A 19,629-nucleotide genomic window follows, 5' to 3' on the forward strand; every position below is an offset into this window, starting at 1 on the left:
AAAGAAAATGAGATGGCACTGATTTAAAATAGCCCCACAAAACTAATGGAAGACATAGTTAAAGAGCACTGCCCGATGCAGGAAATCAAATGAGTTAAAAATTCAGGTAAGTCCCCAGATGTGTATCTATAAGAACATATTTAAATTCTTTGCTCACCTGCTATTACTATATGATCATTAAAGTTATATATAAGTTTATATTATATGAACCTCTTTCTAAAATATATCTAACTATCCTTTTTGCTTTGTGAACAGAACAAGACATCCTTCTGGGACATTATTTTGCTGACTTTCCTGTTTACTTAAAAATCATCAGAAGCCAATGAGTTCTAAGTGACAGAAGGAACAGACACACTATCCCTGCTCCTATACATTGTGTTCAGTTACAGAAAGAATACAATGATTTAGTTACTGATGTTGACACCATTTGTTTTTGTTGTTTGGTATGGGAGAATTGTCTGTATTCTGTCAATCATGTTTTAAATAAATGCTGATTGGCCAGGCAGGAAGTATAGGTGGGACAACCAGACAGGAAGTAGAGGCAGAGCGATGAGAACAGGAGAATGCTGGGAAGGAGGAAGCCAATTCCTCCCTAGTCTTGCCTAGAACACAGAAGAAGCAAGATGTGACCTGCCCCACTGAAAGAAGTACCGAGCCATGTGGCTAACATAGATCAGAATAATGGGTTAATATAAGTAAAAAGAGCTAATAAGAAGCCTGAGTTAATGGGCCAATCAGTTTTATAACTCATGGAAACTCTCTGTGTGATTTTCTTGGGACTTGCCGAATGTGGGAACTGGGCAGGACAGAAACCCCAACAAGCTAGCTCTCATGTTACAGTTGTCATATTTATTTTATTTAATTTTTTTTCATTTTACATACCAGACCAAGTTTCCCTTCCCTCCCCTTCTCCTCCTCCTACTTCCTCCCATTCCACCACCTCCCCCGCCATCCACTCCTAAGAGGGGGTAAGACCTCCCTTGGGGAGTCAACAAAACCTGGTTTGCAAAGTTGAAGCAGGACCAAGCTCCTCCCTCACATCAAGATTGAGAAAGGTATCCATCCCAGCAGAGGGAATGAGCTTGAAAAAGTCAGTTAACACACCCATGATAAGTCCTGATCCAACTGCCACGCATACCCCCCCCCCCGCAACAGATCAAGCCACATAATTGTCACCACATTCAGAGGACTTAGTTCAGTCAGTCCCATGCAGGATCCCCAGCAGTCAGTCCAGAGTTTGTGAGCTCCCAATAGCTCAGGTCAGCTATCGTTGGCTAATACCATTTCTTGAGGTCATTCTGAGAGTCACCTTAGAGGAAACCATAAATCAGACAACCCTACTGAATGCTATATAAAAATGGATATTTCTGAACTCACCACCCCACTACAATGATGCCAAACCACTGAGTAACTGACAGTGAACTAGGCCTGCAATTTCATCTTTGTAAGGCTTGGAAAAAAAAGGAAGCAGTGAAAACATGGTACTCAACATCTTTAGCATTGTCAGTGATACACCATTTGTCTTCATCCTGGGAATCCCTAAATTTCTGCCAGAAATTGTGAAGTGGTAAGAGGAAGACTCCCAAGCTTGTCATTAGGGTATAACCAATAGACACACCTGACAAAAAGGATTAATTCCTCCCCTGAATGAATCATTTTCCTCAATGTACTGTTTCTTCTTTCTGTAACATGTATCAGTAGGGACACATATTATTGTGAAGAACTTCAACTTTCTGTTTCATTTGCCTTTCATAGAAATGTCCAAATAATATGAAGCGCACAGCTTTCCACTAAACCTGAAAGTATATGGTTTATATGCAACAAATTTCTAATTACTTCCTTGTGTTTTTTCTTAGTAATACAAAGTGTCCAGGGAGAACCCTTCACTTTCAGTGCCTCTTCAGAATGTCTTTATTCTCAGAAACCAATTAGGAGTATTATGATAAATCCAACTAGGAGACAGCAACCAAGGAAAATGATGCTATCTCAGACTACATAAACATAATGACATATAACATCATATGTCTACCCATCAGATAAGATATGTCACAGGGAACAGGCTGCTAATTTGCAAACTGTTAACCATTTAGTAGCTGAGTTATGCTAATTGTAGAAATCCCAGGAATCCAGTGTTGCCTGGGGTTGTCCTATAAACTACCAACTAGTATAAAAATAATTTTATCTCACAGTAAATACAGCCAAACATGCATTATACTTGTCAGCACTTCTCATTCATATGTCTGAATATTCAAATGGATAATAAACCCTGAGATAAGTTCTAAGGACCTTGTCACAATGCAGGTAGCAACATCATAAACTATCAAGAAGGACTCACATGATAGAATGAGATCAGATTTCTCAAGTTAACCTCTAACCTCCATAGGTATGACACACACACACACACACACACACACACACACACACACACAGATGTTGTAGGAAGCCACTTGTTGGTTCCAGGCTGCTCAGCCCTGAAATAATATAATATAAAGCTCTTTATAGTTATAGTTTTCCTTAGTTATGATAAAGATAAAGTAGATATAAATATAATAACTGTAATTCTTGCTTGACAGATGTTTTGCTGTGTGTAATTTTTCTCTGTTAAAGTTAAAACCTTCCTTTATATTTAAACAGAAAAGGGGAGGTGATGTGGGATTCCCCTTTGTATGCTTTGAATAGCATTTGTTAATAAAGAAACTGGCTTGGCCTGATAAGATAGAAGTGAGCTAGGTGGGGAAAAAAACTAAATAATGGGAGGAAAACAGCGGAGTCAGGAGAAGCCGTGGAGCCACAGCTGGAGACAGATGTACTGAAACTTTCCTGGTAGGCCATGACCTTGTAGTGATGCACAATTTAATGGAGATGGGTTAAATAAAGAAGTAAGAGTTAGAAATAAAGGAAGCTAGAGCTAATGGCCAAGTAATGATTTAAATAATATAGTTTCTGTGTGATTATTTCGGGAGTCTGGGCAACCAGGAAAATAAACAAGCAGCCTCCCTATTACAGACATACACATTCATGTCAAAAATATGAAGAGGTTAAAAGGTTTTCGGTTTATTATTGTTGTTGTTTTGTTTTGTTGTTGACTTAGGGTGTCTCTCTGGTAGCGCTGGATGACCTGGAGCTTGCTATGTAAAACAAGTTATCCTCAAACTCACAGTGATTCACCTACCTCTGTCTTTTCTGCAGTGCTAGGATCAGCATGTATCCAAACAAGCCAATCAAAGGAGAAAGTATTTACTGAAGGAAATAAATTATTTTCTCTTTTATTTTGGGTTTTGATATAGAGTCTCACTTTGTAAACCATTTTGACCTTGATTTAACACTTCTGCCTTGGTCTCCAGGCTGGTGAAATTCCAAGTTTGTGGTACCATAGTCATCAAGCCATCACATTGTGAATTTTCTAATTGAAAGTATAAAAAAATCAGAAATATTTTCTAATATTTGAAAACATTTCATTGTGAACTTTAAATCTGCATCGCTGTATAAAAAAATAAGACTAAGTATACAAATATAGCCACAAAATGACTAATGCAATTGTGATGGATAAAAGTTCTTCCCTAATTGACTAAATGCGGAATCAATTAAGAACTAACTAATAATGCAATGGTGACTAATTGAGGTCCCTTGTATATAAATAACAATTTCATGGATAAATTTTTATAAAATTGTGAAAACTCCTTTGGTAATTTTATACAAACTTGGGTTGTATTTAGGCTATGAATGATATTACCACCATTTGTATACAGAGCTTCCTTGAATACTAAATAAATAAACTGAGCTTCGAGTACTAATAAACATAGCTATTTTTTTAAAATAGTTTTTTTGATAGTTTTATCTTGATAACAACAATCATGTTTTAGAGACCTCCATCTTTGTTTCTCAACTTAATTCATAAATTTCAATTAATTAAATAACTTTATATAAACCATATATGCACATAAATAAATCTCCATATTATGTCCTTTGCATCTACAAAGAGATATAGGATTGAGAGAAGTGGACTAAAGACATCAAATGATTAGACTAAACCCCTGTGTCTTGTGTTAGGCAATAGTAGGCACTATACAAAGGAAGGAAAGAAAACAGCCTTCCTGATAGCTTAGCCACAAAAGCAATACTTTTTTGATAAAGTCTCACTAGCTCTTACTATTTAAACTTTCTACAACATATATAAAATAATAAAAGAGAAAAGAATTGTTTATTTTGGAACACGCTACCACAATTGAAAGAAAAAGTTTTCTTTCTCCAATTAAAAAGAAAGAAAGGACAAAAGACTGTCCAATTTGAATCCATAAGAATTTGATATCAAGTAGTAAAAAGACTTTTCTAACAAAAATAAGGTTATTAAAAGAGAACATTTTCAAAGACTAAGAATATTAGCCATAAAACAAATCTGTAATAAGAAACTAATCACTATCAGAAAAATGTTATACCAAATTTTAAGATGAAGGGCACTCCCATAGAGGCCAAGAACAGACTATTTTTAAGGCAAACTATTCAATTTCTTAACCTTTGGCTTAGGACCAATTACAGAATTATGGACATAAACATTGATCTCTGTGACATTGGTGGAAAGAAACCACATAATTCTGTCAGAGAAATGGGTGGAAAGCAGTAGTTTTATCTCCTAAAGGCGGGACCTTATTTAGAATGATTGAGAAAAACAGGTGTTTCATTGCTATAAAAACAAGTAGTATCCCCCCCTTCCAGTCCCCTAGTTTTTTAATATGAATAAAATTTATTAGAACTGTTTCCCCATCACTGAGACAAATATTGAAGAAAAGAAGAAACAACTAAGCAGAACTAATAAAATGTTTGCTGTTTTCAAGTGCATTACCTAAACAAAAACCGTATAAAAGGAGGGAGGTTACTAAATAAAGAGAAAATCCAAATGCATTACTTGAGATTGAGGAAGCTGGTATTGAAAATGGCATCCTTGAGCAAGTAAGAATAACTATACCTAAGCCAAAAGAAAAAGAACAATGTTAAGCTGTTTTAATCGGGCAAAGATTGACTAGGTATCTTAGGTTAGGAAACAAATGAATTACCTATAATATTAAAATAAAGGATTTAAACATCCAAGGTATTAAAAGATCAATATAGAAGTAAAACAAAAAAGCCATGAAAAGGCGGGGAGATCAGTGAGTTTGCATTATTGAAAAAGTGAGTTTCAAGGAGATTCATCCATGTGCAGTGAATGCTGAAAATCTATTATGTAAATAGTGTTAGAATATGGTACGGTGCCAAAACAAAAACTAAGACATACGTTCAGAAGTGAGAGGGAATAAGGTTACCAAGATGAGTTAAAGTTTTTTTTGGAAATCTTTCATTAAGTATCAGTATAAAAGACTTTTTGATAATAAATTGAAACAGTTGAAGAATGAGTATGATTCTTAAGCAATCACTCTAAGTACTATTTCATTGAAATAAAATTCAAAGTGTAAAAAAGGGAAATGAAATGATTCAACCTCCAGAAAAAAAATGCAGAGGAATTGCAAAGACCATCTCTTGAGTAGGAATTTTAAGAATTATACGTTAAGAAAATATTTAATTACTTATTTAATATATACAGACTAGAATCTTGAAGATTACCTAATGACTACTAAAAAAATTAGTTAATGATAGAAATTCCGAATCCGAAGCACTCATAACTACAAATTTAAGTTTTAAAATAATGATTTCAATACTATCATTATTTCTCTTATCTTCTGTAGAAAGTCTGTTTTTGCCAGGTACATTTCTCATTTGGGAAATGAGAACTATAAGGAGTTTTATATAAACAAGGATTGAGAAATGAGTATAGGTATAATGTGTGAAAGGAAAGAAATATTTCATATAGTGGGAAACAATAACTACATGGTTTATGATGCAATTTGAGAACACCTGATGACCTCTTGTCAATTGATTTTTATATACATTTTCTTGTGGTTATAAAATATAATGAAGAACTGAAGTGACCCTTTAACAATGGACTTGGGCAGTAGAGGTGTAACAATGAGGATAAAAAGCAGCCCTGATCAATACAACGATCATCACGATACAGTTATTTACTTGAAATCTTTCTTACCAAGGTCTGTTCAAATTACTAAACATAAATTCCCCATGTCATTTTTCTCTAAAATATTCTTTCCATCACTTTTTCTTTGACTCTTTGGGGTACACTGATTTACAAAGGGCAAATGTAATGTTGTTGCTAAATTTTAATGGTTGAAGTGAACAGCAAGATTAGTAAGGGGGAAAGAGGAGGAAGAGAAAACACACCTGATGTGGGAGAGTCTTCTGTTTGTGTTGATTTCATTCGTTAATAAAGAAACTGCCTTGGCCCATTTAATAGGCCGGCCCTTAGGTGGGTGGAGTAGACAGAACAGAATGCTGGGAAGTTAGTCAGACTGCCGTGCCTCTCCTCAGGGAGACAGAAGTGATGAGGCTCCAGCCCAAGATGGACGTATGCTAGAATCTTCCCAGTAAGGCACCACTTTGTGGTGCAACACAGATTATTAGAAATGGGATAACCAAAATGTGAGAATTAGACAATAAGAGGCTGAAACTAATGGGCCAGGCAGTATTTAAATGAATACAGTTTGTGTGTTGTTATTTTGGGGCATAAGCTAGCCAGGAGGCTGGGAGCGGGGTGGGGCAGTGGGAACGTGGACCGTTGGACATCACTACACACACCTTTAAATTTGAAGAGATTAACAATAAGTTTGACATTTACCATATACTTATCTTTAGTATTCAATAAAGCTTCAGTTTAAATGTAAATGTTTAAAGCATGAAAGGCTGGACAGTATGTATTTTGCCATAAACAGCACAAACCTTTATGAGTAGTTGGGGGCATACCTGGCAAAAGTGAATTTTTTTATTAAACGTAAGCAAGAATACTAACCACCTAAGTAGTCAAAAACTGTAACTTCTTCCTCTTTTTTCATTAAAGCTATAAACAAATAGAGGTTGGGGACTGAGAGATGGTTCAGGGGTTAATCCTAGCAGTTCTTCCAGAGGCTCATAGTTCGGATCTCAGTAACCAAGGAGTAATTCAGCTCCAGGGGATCCTAGCCCCTCTTCTGGTCTTCACGGGCATCGGAATGCATCTGCACATACCACTACACAGAAACATACACCCATACATATGATTAAAAGATAGTCATTAATAAAGAAAACAAAAACTAGGTTTCTATATACTTTAGAGCAAAAAACTAAAGATAAGACACATATTTTTAAAAATTGTGCACTTCTAGAGGGCAATTTCTAGAAGAAAGCTTTCAGTTCTTCAGACTTTTATAATCACATTTAATATATTATGAACACAGAGATAAACTAAAGAGTAAAAGATCATAAAACAATTAGATTCTTGGAGTACAATAATACAAAGACAAAAATGCTTATTCATAAATTGAAAGCATTTCTAAAAAAATGCAGTCAGGAGACAGAGATTTATAAAGTCTAACAGTCTAGACACATATGATCACTTATATAAGAACTTAAAGAAGAATTTTTCTTTTTCTTTTTGTGTACTCTCTTATACATCCAATTTTAGCAATAACAGAAGTCATCTTTACCAAGAAAGATTTAGATAAGTGGACCTGTTTTGACGGCCAAACTTTTGGGCCTCAATGCTGTAGGGAAATGCTAGTCAATTATAACATGTCTCCTCAAGGACTTTTCTGTCCTAGATATGGAGTCAGAAATCATATAAGAAACACCTTAAATTATCATTTTCTAAGCCCTGACTCTAATCCCCACCACTAACTTCTCTGCTGCCTTTCAACTTAGTTCTGGGTTCTGTAGATTTCATTCACCTCAGGGAAGCCAAATATGAAACAAGAAAAATAAAAGGTAAGATGAGATGATCAACTTTATCTATCTATTTATTTATTTATTTATTTATTTATTTATTGTTTTTATTTTTTATTTTTCCATTCAAATATTTACACTTCTTTCCCTCCTCCCAATCCCCTTTCGCTCCCTCACACCCCCTCCTCCCTCTCTCTCCCTGGTTGACAACTTTTATTTTTTTTAAAGATAAATGGTAATAGAGAATAGAAAACTAACACCAGTGTATTGTGGAATATATTTCCAATATCCTACAAATAAATTCATTTTTCCAAATAATATAATGTATTTTTCTCTGAAATTTGAAGTATTTCTTTGTATTTTAACTTTGTTTCATATACTTTAAGAATAATTTAAGATTTTTCTATTTTTATACATATACTAATTCTACCAATTTAAGTGTCTCAAACAATAAAAAAAATAATTTCACACAAACCCAAATTAATCTCATGTAAATCACTAAAGTTCTTTGTGTTGATTAGAAAATGTTTGGTGCTTATATTTTACATAATTTATTTTAAAAAGTATGTCCCAGCAAGAGGTCATGCATTCACAAGAGTTCATAAGACCTCTTGATGGTTGTGGTGCTACAATAAACTCTATCCTATATGTCTTTAAAAAATGTCTTAATCTCTCTTCTATATGCTATAGTTGGATTTTTTTCGGGCCATGAGCTTTTTCCCAAATAATGAAACAGAGACATATTATCAATTATGAAAGTTAGGCCTTAACTTAGGCTTGCCCCATTAGCTCTTATAACTTAAATAAATCTTTATATATTAATCTACATTTTGCCTCATGATTTTTAACCTTTCTTTCATCTTGCAACTCATTTTTTTGTGGCTGGCTGGTAAATCCACCTCTTCTTCCCAGAGTTCTCTCTCTCTCTAGCAGAAGGCCCTGCTATACCTCTTGCCTAGCTACTGGCCAGTTGGCATTTTATTACACCAATCACAATACATTTTAATACAGTGTATAAAGATTTCAATATGCCACAGAACTTCTAAAGATGTTTGACATCTTCAAAATGAATTACTACTACTACTGAAATGGAATGATTTTTTTTTCATTTTTTATCTTTCAATTAATTCATAATTTTTAATTCAAAGTTTTAGCAAATAATGTCTCTTTTCTAAGTAATCTTCCAGCACCCTTGAAAGGAAAATATTGTAATTGAGAGAATACAAAGTTTAAAACACTAGTTTTTTTTTCTTCATGTAATGTAGGCGTAGCAATCAGACCTAAAAGAATCTGAAAGAACTTAATGAGTAAGTGAAGTATATCATACAGTCAAGAATTTTAACCTATAAGCCATGAATGGTGCTTAATTTGGTAAAATACCATCTTCTTCTTAGGTACAGAATGGGAAACACAAGAAAGCAACCAGTCTGTGAAAATTAAGTAGCTCACAATATCTAAAGTTTCTATATACACTTTCCTACATGTGATCACATATGTATTCAGAATCAGCTGTCTTGCCAAAAATAATCACAAAAACATGTTCAATTTGAAGAAAACTTCTTCAAAGCACAAGTCTTTAATGTTCGAGTTTTAAGATGTATGTATATTATCTCAACAGAATTTCAATGACTATTCTGTAAAGTGTATGACAGATACTGAAAATAAACGTAAATACTCAGCAGAAAAGCCAGAGAATGGAGACTATGTACCTCAGCAAAGGACTGGATTGTAGAACCAACCCTGCTTAAACACAGAAAACTCATTACTAAAGCAAGTCTAAGAGGTTGCACAGTTTGGACTCACAAAAAAGAAGCACTGAAAAAAAAAAGAAAGAAAGAAGTACTGATAGCAATATGAATTAGAGAACCAAAGAAGACAGTGGAGTCGGTTACAAAATTAGATGGGCAAGAACAGAAAACCTGGAAGTGCTGTGCAGACGGAGACAGGAGATGGGAGAGAGACCAAAGTGTTTAGGTTCAGACAAACCCATGTGGGCCTGAAATAGCCAAAACTCTTTCAAAACAGAAAACTAATTCCTTAAAAACCAGACATACTGTTGATGCAAACATTAGTTTAAATATGAGTTCCTATCACAGAAACTAATATAAAAAATGCTGCTGTTCAGCTGAGAAACGAGTTTATTAAGATTATAGAGGTTCCTACAAGATATAGAATAGAATTTTAAGCTCAGCTTACAATTGCTTTTAATATCAATCAAATATTTACCTAAACTATCCATAGAAAAGTTATCTATTTTCCCATTATAAAGTTTTAAGAATTACTGGTGATTGCAGTCTTATTTATCAAACATTTGTTTGAAGAACTAGTATATGCATTCACAACAATGGAGAATTGTTAAACACTGTCTATAATCACCAATGCAAAACATTACAAATCATTGTTTCATTAGCGTTAGCTCTTCAAACAAGTGCCCATGACTGCTTATAAATGGGACATCCGTCAATGACACAGAATTAATTGGCCCTCACAAACTAACCACAGTTAGCATGATGACACAGGAAATCTACTGTGATACAAATATGAAAATGTCAAAGACCTTGTCATTGACAAAGGCAAAAACAGCATTAGCTATACAGTCTTCAATTTGTATTACTACATAACATCATAATGCATATACTAAGAAGATATATTCAAACTCAAAAGTAATTCACATATATGCCTCAAAATATTCACACAATTTAATTATTGTTATATTAAATTTAGTTTTTGTAGTGTAACATAATAGTTTCACTCTCATGATAATGTCTACTTTTGAATAAGTTTTGAAAATAATATACGAAGATGAAGAAAATAGATGAGAATCACCAAAGAGAAGTTAGACACAAACAGAAAAACCAGTTACAGACTCTTGTAAATACTTTTTTACAAGTATTTATACTTTTACTGTATTTATAGCAGTCTTATTTTGATGATTTTGTTTTTACTTCTCTAAATATGACTTACTTTACCTTCATCCTTTGTAGTTAAACCTGAATAACATAAATACAGAGAGAAGAGGGGCAAGGAAAAACCGATTTAAGAATGCTTAGTGGTAGAGTAGGATGAATAACCACAAATGTTTCAAAAGCTTCTGGGTAGTGGAAAGCCAAGCTTCTGATGATTGTGTTCTTTGTTTTCCCTGTTACTAGGTTAAGTGTTACTAGTTAAATGTTTTTAATAGACATTATAAATTTTACTTAATTATTACAAAGCAATAAGCAACTACCTCTCTTAAAATAAAAATGAAAGTTATTTGAAAAAATAAAAATATTGCCTGGGCTCCAACATCAAGTGGATGGAGTTCTCCATCTGAAGACATGTCCATGTGCACTTGTGAGCTCAGGCTATATGTCTGCACTAATACCATAATCTCTCAAAGTAGTGGGGCACCTCAGAAAGCCAAAAATAGGATTTTACTTTTTCATACTCAGGGGGAAAAAAAAGAAAAAGAAAAAGAACTGAAATGTAAAAACTATTTACTCTTGGTCTAAATGACATGCTTTGGCTTTCCAAAAGAGGGAGCCGAAACTCCACTGACAGGACCGAAACAATGTGGCACTTCGGTATTCTGTGCTCATTTTAGCCTTTTAAGTTTAATTGCATAAAGAGCATAGCTAAATCAATGAGAGATATCATGATCCACAATCATAAAAGAAAAGCTTCTTCAAATTCCCTGTAAACATTCAGTTGTAAAATAAAAATAGGATGTAAATCTTGTATTTACTTTTCCAAACTGTTGTATTTGCATTTTTAGAAATCTGAAGAGTCTATGACCTCAGATGTTATAGATGCTTTAAAAATGGATGCCGATTATTACCTGAAAATTCAGAGTTCTTACTGTTCAAAAATATAGAGAAAAAAACTAATCAACATCTGGAAATGATTAAAAAAATACTAAAAATTCTATCTTGTCTGTAGGATCTCCTTGCTGAAAATGATGTCCAGGACACTTCATTAACTAACTCATACCCTTAAAATGTATTTTTGAAGATCAGAATACATTATACATTTTAAGCTAGCTAAAAGAAATCCAATGTATTAAAAGATTCAAAGTAAAGGAAAGGACTGTAAGAGAATAATCATTAACTGTGAAATAAAAATATTAGCATTCAATCACAGATTCAGCCTGAAAATAAGAATACCATCACTTTGGAAACTAATTCTAAGAAGAATGTGAAAACTTTAGGTTAAATATTGGCAAACAGATAACAGAGAGAGAGGGAAAGAGAGAGAGAGAGGGAGAGAGAGGGAGAGAGAGAGAGAGAGAGAGAGAGAGAGAGAGAGAGAGAGAGAGAGAATGTGCATATATGGGAGGGAAGACAAAATAACAGGAGAATAATTTTAAAACGATATATAAATTCTGAGACCATGTATCTTTCATTGCAGAATATTTGATCCCAGTGTGAACCAAAAACAATGCATTATTTACAGAAAAAAAAAACTTGCATCTACCTGTGGTGTGGCTCAAACATACTACACACCATTAGTTCAAGTGCATTCTTCTTGAATATTATAAACAGGATTAAATAAAGCCAGCTATAAGTTAAGAGGCTGAGCAAGCAACCAGGTGACAGGAAAACTGAGGTAGGATTCCCTTCTGTATGCTGTGAATATGTTTTATTACCATTGGTTACTGAATAAAGCTGTTTTGGCCAATGCCTCAGCAGAGCAAAACCAAGTCAGAAATCTGAACAGACATATAGAGAAAAATAAGCAGAGTCAAAGTAGATAGATGCCCTTGAAACTTACTAGTAGGCCACAGGCTCATTGTAATATACAGATTAACATAAATGGCTTAATTTAAGTTGTAAGAGTTAGTTAATAAGAAGCCTGAGCTAGCAGGCAAAACAGTGTTGCAGTTAATAAAGTTTCTGTGTGATTATTTGGATATGAGCAGTCGGGAAACAAATGAGCCATCTCTGCCTACAGAAACGACAGAGAGCTAGAGGAAGTAAGGGGATAAATAGAGAGACACAGAAGAAATAGAAGGGAAGGACATAAAGTTTGAGAAGTTTTCTTTGAGATAACATAGGAGGGAAGGCTCTTTCTAAGACATCTACAGGGAAGAAAGGTCAGCCAGGTGTTTTATCTGCCTCTCTGAACTAGCAGGTTTTCATTCCAGCATCTAGCTCACAAGTCTTTATTGGTAAATATCAAACAATTAAGGTTCAAATAAAAACATCAAGTATAATAATATTAGAAATATTTTAATGACAAAAAGTGATATTTTGAAGTTGAAATAGATTAGAAAAGACAAAATAAAAATTGGAATAAGACAGATGCTAAGCATTGGAAATAAATAAGAACAACACCACATAAAGCCTTAGAGGAGTACAGGAAACAACGTATGCACATGAGAAATTAGGAATCTTAACAAAAGCTTCAATCTGCGTTGGTGGTATAGTGGTGAGCATAGCTGCCTTCCAAAAGCTTAAAGTTTAAAAAAAACAGAAATGCCATACTAACTTAAGGATTGTTAACAATCAAGAAATTTTCAACAGCTTGGTTCCCAAGCAACTGTACAAGATACAATACCTATATAATAAACCAAGTATCTGTTACTTTCCTTAATTCAGTCACAACTATCTAACTACAAGCAACCTAAGAAAGAAAACAATAGTCAGGTTTGTAGTTGGAGGGGGCAGTAGGAAGAGGCTTGTCACATTTCATACTTAACCAAGGAGGGGAAACAAAACAGGAAGCAGGCAGGTTATAAAACATCAAACACTATCACCAACAACCCACTTCCTCCAGAGGCTCCATCTCCTAGGAGTTCCAGTCTTGAGAAACAGCACCATGAACTTGGGTCTTCAGGAGCTTATGAAGGATATTGCACATTTAAAGAACAGCAGGCCATTTTCAGCTTCTAAAGGTATGATCACACTGTCGGTAGGCACGAAATTGAATGTGTAAATAGACAGAGCAAATAAATTGAGGCCCTGGTGGCCAAGCAATCACTCAAACTGCCTCTCCAATTTTTTGTACATGTCAATAATTCCAAACATTGTAAGGTATCAAAATCATGGGAAACTGTTTCAAAATAGAGAGCATGTTCCCTTCTTTATGGAGGTACAAAGTTATTTCTGGAAACGTGTGTGATTAGAACAGACAGATGTCTTCCAAAGAGCACAATGTTCAAAAGAGGCATCTACCATATCACCAAGGTCTTCTGTAGTGGAAAGAAGAAGCGGCCAGAGTAATTCAGAGAGGAGGCAAGAAAGGCCAGTGCTAGCGATGAAAAGAACAATATGCTAGCAATCCTGCTGAGGTAGAATCAGCTAAATTTCCTGACAGATTGGAAGTGACAATAAAAGAGAGACAAAAGGTACAAGAACTGTGAGTTTATACTTTGGAGATACCAAGAGGAAAGTAGACCCTTGGAGAGCAATAAGTAATTTAGGAGATTATGTGAGTTTACAAGTAAAAAGTAATAATAAATGTGTTTCACATACTGCATGCCAGGTCAGAGCCTCTTTTGTTTAGATGTGCCTCATTTCCAGGAATTTTTGGTTTGTACATAGAAATAAAAGTGCATTCTTGTTTAAAATAGATTCCATTTTTTTCTCTAAACTAGGTATCACAAATACTATGTACGGTATGTGAGCATACATAAATGAATATAGTTTCTGCTTATATATCAGTTTACCTTTCTCCAAGTACATATATGTATTATTGAGACCCACAGTTGACATGCTAAACAATATTGATTTTACTCCTCCAGACAGAATAATAATAATAATAAATTTAGACCAGCAGAAGGAAAGTGTCTGGTGAGTCCTACTCATAATATTATTTTCAAATATATATTAATTTCAACATTAATCTATTAAATTACTATATTCAAGGAATTAATGAAGTTACACTGTTTGTAAACAAGGATTGTTTGCAAATGCTGCCTAGAATCTATTATGAGTAAAGGAAACTTTACTTGCTAGCATGCAATTTAGTCAGTATTTAAACAGATCTTTAACGATACTAAGATATATTACAGGTATTGATCATTTTAGAAAGTGTGTTCCTTTCAGAATACATACTTGCATTATAGCTATATATAATGTACCATAAATAATCATAAACTAAAATATCGAGAAGTTAAGCTAATTTATTTTAAACAAAATTTCAGCAAGTACACAAGTCACAGATAATTGGTAAATCATTACATCAGCCTTCTGAAGTTTTAAGAAGAGACAGCAAGATATTTTTCCTGGGGTTGTTAGAGGTCACTAAGAAGATAATAACCACTGCAATAAGAAAAGCATACTGGCTATTCTGTGGACTGAATTGTGCAAGCATCCTGCAACCAGAGCCCCAGCGTTATCCAGTACTCACACCTGCAAAGCATTCACACTGACATGCTTTGCCATATTGATTAGACAATGCTAATCACTCACACCCAGTCCTCAGATTTGATTATTCTCAACTCTACCAGTTTTTCTAATTTCTAATACTTCTCATTTCTTTAAACAAGTTCATCATTCTGTCAGTTTGCTGACTTCAGTTCAGTCTCAGCATCTCTGATTTCTCTGATATATTTTCTCAAGTTGTCTTCTGAGGTTGTAGGGAGATAGACAATTGTACTCAAGATGTAACTGACAAAATACAGTGACTATAAATATCATTATGAATTCTCAGTTATTGTTTGGAGTGATTGCCTGAACACCATAGCAACTGAGCTCGAACTTTATGATTGAGAGAGCAAGTGCAGAACTACACACAACCATCAGAAAGTGCCTTAGAATGGATTTATGAAATATTGATTCTGTATCCACAATGTGTACAATAATGCAATCACTTTGGGCATAATGGAGCATGGTCTCTTGGCATACAAATGCATAAAGCTAGAGTAATAATGAAGGAAGATATAATTTTAAAGAAAATTATTTTACCCTCTAATCAGTTCTGTACTAAATACTGTTACATAGCCACTATATAGATGAAGCCAGAGAGTCCTTTGTCAAAAGTCATGCTGTTGTCTGGCTACGGAAATGACAGTTTGGTGGAGCTCATATTTGCGCACATTATGCGACCACTACAGTGCAAAAGGACTCTGGGATAGGCAGCCTCTGAAAGGTCATAACACAAGTCCAGGTATAAAGCAAAATATCTGGGACGCAGAGTGCCTGGGAGGGAAATATATTATGTTAACCCACATTGTGTACATATAAGATAGCCAGGTGAGACACAGTATGACTTCCTCCGGTGTTTTTAACTGTAAACTCAAAGGATATAAGTTGCCCTATCAAATGTGTTATAGAAGAACCAAAACTTAAATAATGAAAAACATATCCAGGTAGAATAAAAGTTACAACTATAGTTCTTATTTATTCCAATACAAATCAGAAAGTTGAAAATCACTTGGGTATTTTTCTTGCAAAATGCCCTGAATCTCTTAAATGTTTCTAAGGACAAACTAGGAAGAGTAAAAGGATCAGAGATGTAACTTGCTCAAAGAAATACAACTTAAAGCTGGTAAAAAATAAAACCTTACACTCAAAAGATTTTAATCCAATCCATTTGTACAATAGAGTCTGTCATGACATCCAGTTAATAAGATGGTAAATAGGCAACAACTTTAGAAAATACTGATTTAGTTTACTGCACTTTCTCTAATGCATTTCCTTTAGGCGAATTTGTGTAGGGGTCCCATTCATTGATTTAACATAACTGTATGAATTCCTCCCACGGTTGTGTTGGAAATGGATTATAAAAAGTTTCTAGGTTTGTTTTTGTTGTTGTTTTTCTACAATGTAATTGGTTGTGTGGTATGGGGGAGTAACATGCAAGCATAGGTGGTGAAGAAAAAGGAGTCAATAAAGATGTCACTATCTTTGGTTTCTCTCTTAAACAAAATAATCTAACATGTACTCTTTTCATCTGATCCATACACTTCCTCATTAAATTAGTACAGTTGCATATTATAACTAACCAAAATAAAGTCTTCGTATTTTTGCTAGGTATTCTGATATCTACAAATAGATAGATAGATAGATAGATAGATAGATAGATAGATAGATAGATAGATGATAGATAGATAGATAGATAGATATAGAGATAAAGATAGAGATAGAGATAGAGATGATAGAGATAGATATAGATATAGATATAGATATAGATATATGAAATAATACATAAGGAAGCAATTTCTCAAAGTAATTATACCCCATTCTAATGGTTTTGTGCCTTAGATCATAGATCCTTTGAACAATTCTTTGAAACAGGAGGACCAAGACCACAAAAGGACAGGGATATCTTGATCCAGGGAGCTACCATAGGGCTAGAGAGAAACACTCCACTAAGAAAATTCCCAGGATGATCCCAGCTAAGACTCTAAGCAATAGTGGAGAACTGGTCTTTCCCTGTCATTAGATAGATGGCTACCTTAATTATCATCATAGAACCTTCATCCAGCAACAGATAGAAGCAGATGCAGAGATTCACAGTGAAACACTGGGCTGAGATCCCAAAGTCCAGTCAAAGAGAGGGAGGAACAATAATATGAGCAAAGGGGTCAAGATCATGATGGGGCTGCCCAAAGAACCAGCTGACCGAGCTTGCTGGAGTTCACTAACTCCAGACTGACAGCAGGGGAACCAGCATAGACCAAAACTAGGCCCTCTGAATGTGGTTGACAGTTGTGTGACTTGGGCAGTGTGTGGGGCCACAGGCAGTGGGATCAGGATTTATTCCTAGTGCTTCAACTGGCTTTCTGGATACCTTGCTCAGCCTAGATAGAGGGGATGGGCTTGGTCTTGCATCAAAGTGATGAAATAGACTTTGTTGCCTCCCCATGGGATGGCCTATCCTCTATAAGGAGAGGATGGAGTGAGGTAGGAGGGAGGTGGGAGGGAGTGGGAGGAGGAGAGGGAGTGGGAACTAGGATTGGTATGTAAAATGAGGAAAGACTGTTTAAAAATAAATAAATATTTTTAAGTGGCCTTGGATCAGCAGCATAAGCACCACTTTGTCTTTGGGTATACACAAAGTTTCAATCACTTGGATACTTGTTTAAGGCAAGCTCTCAAGTCACCTAGACCTACTAAATCAGAGTGGCTCTCAGGTGATGGAGACACGTGTTTAAGTTTGATAGATTGCACTTCATAATACTGCTGCATAGATTTGGGGTGATGACTATGATGAATGGATCCAGAATCATAATGTGACTACCTACCCTTTGACATAGGAATTTTTAATTGAAACCAAATAAAGGAACAGTTTTCTCCATACTCCCCCTTTTCTTCATAAAGGCAGAATATAGATTTTTCTCTTAGTAGGGAAACTCCAGGGAAGACAAAGGAATCTCAAACAAGCCTTACCCCATTAGTTTCATCCCATGTACTTAGGACCCTGAAGTCTCCCCTCAAGAGATAACAAAAACTGCTTTCTATTGTTCTGACGTTACTTTACAAAACTGTTGTTCATTGTGGAGGATGCTACATACCCTGTTATTCTAAACAGCCACATTGCATGCCGTTTGCTTCAGGTGTTTTTAATGTAACGAACACTGCATTCATTAACACAGTTCTTTTATTTCTAGTTATCTGTCATTTTGTTAAGGAGACCCAGCTGAAAATCATGGAGAGGAAAAGATTACCTGTTCATCAGTATGGCTAGGAAGGATACCTTAGGCCAGGGAGGGTGGGTATGAGAGCCACCATTTGAGCTTTTGATATCACAGAAAGGTGCTAAGGGAGAGAGGAGGCCAAGATCACTAGAAAAGTGACCAAGTACATCAAGTACATTCTTGCTGAAGAATTTTCCTCTCCAATATTTTACAATCTTACCCTCAAATATGTTACAAGAAGCAGATTTTAAGAATGCTCTTATTTTAGTAAGGTCCAGTTCACTAATGCTTGCCTTTAAAATGGCCTCCACCTTACCTACATCCACAGCAGACTTCTTTGCAAAATGCATCTAGAACTGTGTAAAATATTTTAAGATTTTTTCTCATGATTTCTTACAACAGACAAACATTGACACACACCCTTTCCCTAATAGCATGTGTTCTGCAATATTCCTGCAAACACAGAGTGAACTTCACAATAGGATGTTAGGGGATGAAAATGTAACTCTGAGAAACCTCTAACATCCATATACAGGGCTTTAGGTTCACTATTCAACAAAATGTCAACAACAATAACAACAAAATAGTAAGTATATAAAACAAAACAACAAAAAATGTTTGAAAATCAGGTTGATGATTTGAAAATTGAGTAATTACAAATATAGCTAGGTTAAGAAACGGGTTGTAGGGTGTTGTGAGACCATGTGTAGCACAACACGTGTGTGAAGATAAAAGGGATTGGTCCTCTCATTCTACCATGTGGGTTTCTGGCCCAGAGTTCAAGGCATTAGGAAAGGAAGGAGACATGTGACTCTACAAACTGACTCATAGCACTAGCCCATTATTCTAAACTCTTAACTCATATTTTTATCTCAGACATTCCTATCCAGCTTCCCTCAGAATTCAGTTTTAGATCTAATTTGCTTATTTTTAAAACACACACACACATATGTATGTGTGTATGATATACATATGTATGTGTATATGATATACATATGTGTGATACGTGTGTGTGTGTGTGTGTGTGTGTGTGTGTGTGTGTGCTGGCACCGTGGCTCATACATTTAATTTCGTGGTACTCCAACATTCAACCTTGTATGACTCACTTTATTTTATTGCCTTAAACATATTCACTTTCTTTTTTTGAGAATATTCTTGGAATGCATTTCATTACTTAGAATATTTAATTTCAACATACACTGTTTGCAATCTTAAGCCAATTTTTATTCTCAGACATTATGTCCCGTTTGCTATTTGTTCCATGAGGCCCA

General features: G+C 34.9%; 1 protein-coding gene and 1 long non-coding RNA gene across 2 annotated transcripts in view; both read right to left on the reverse strand.

The window, feature by feature from the left end:
- Nucleotides 1-19,629, reverse strand: part of Gbe1 (1,4-alpha-glucan branching enzyme 1) — a 248,144-nt gene that overhangs the window by 140,278 nt on the left and 88,237 nt on the right. The window lies entirely within an intron of this gene.
- Nucleotides 830-3,385, reverse strand: LOC119824835. The gene is made up of 2 exons (XR_005287146.1): nt 3,173-3,385; nt 830-1,309 (listed from the first exon to the last, which is right to left on the reverse strand). It is a non-coding gene; the product is annotated as an uncharacterized LOC119824835 (long non-coding RNA).

Source organism: Arvicola amphibius, chromosome 10 (genome assembly GCF_903992535.2).
Source record: "Arvicola amphibius chromosome 10, mArvAmp1.2, whole genome shotgun sequence".
NCBI lineage: Eukaryota > Metazoa > Chordata > Mammalia > Rodentia > Cricetidae > Arvicola > Arvicola amphibius.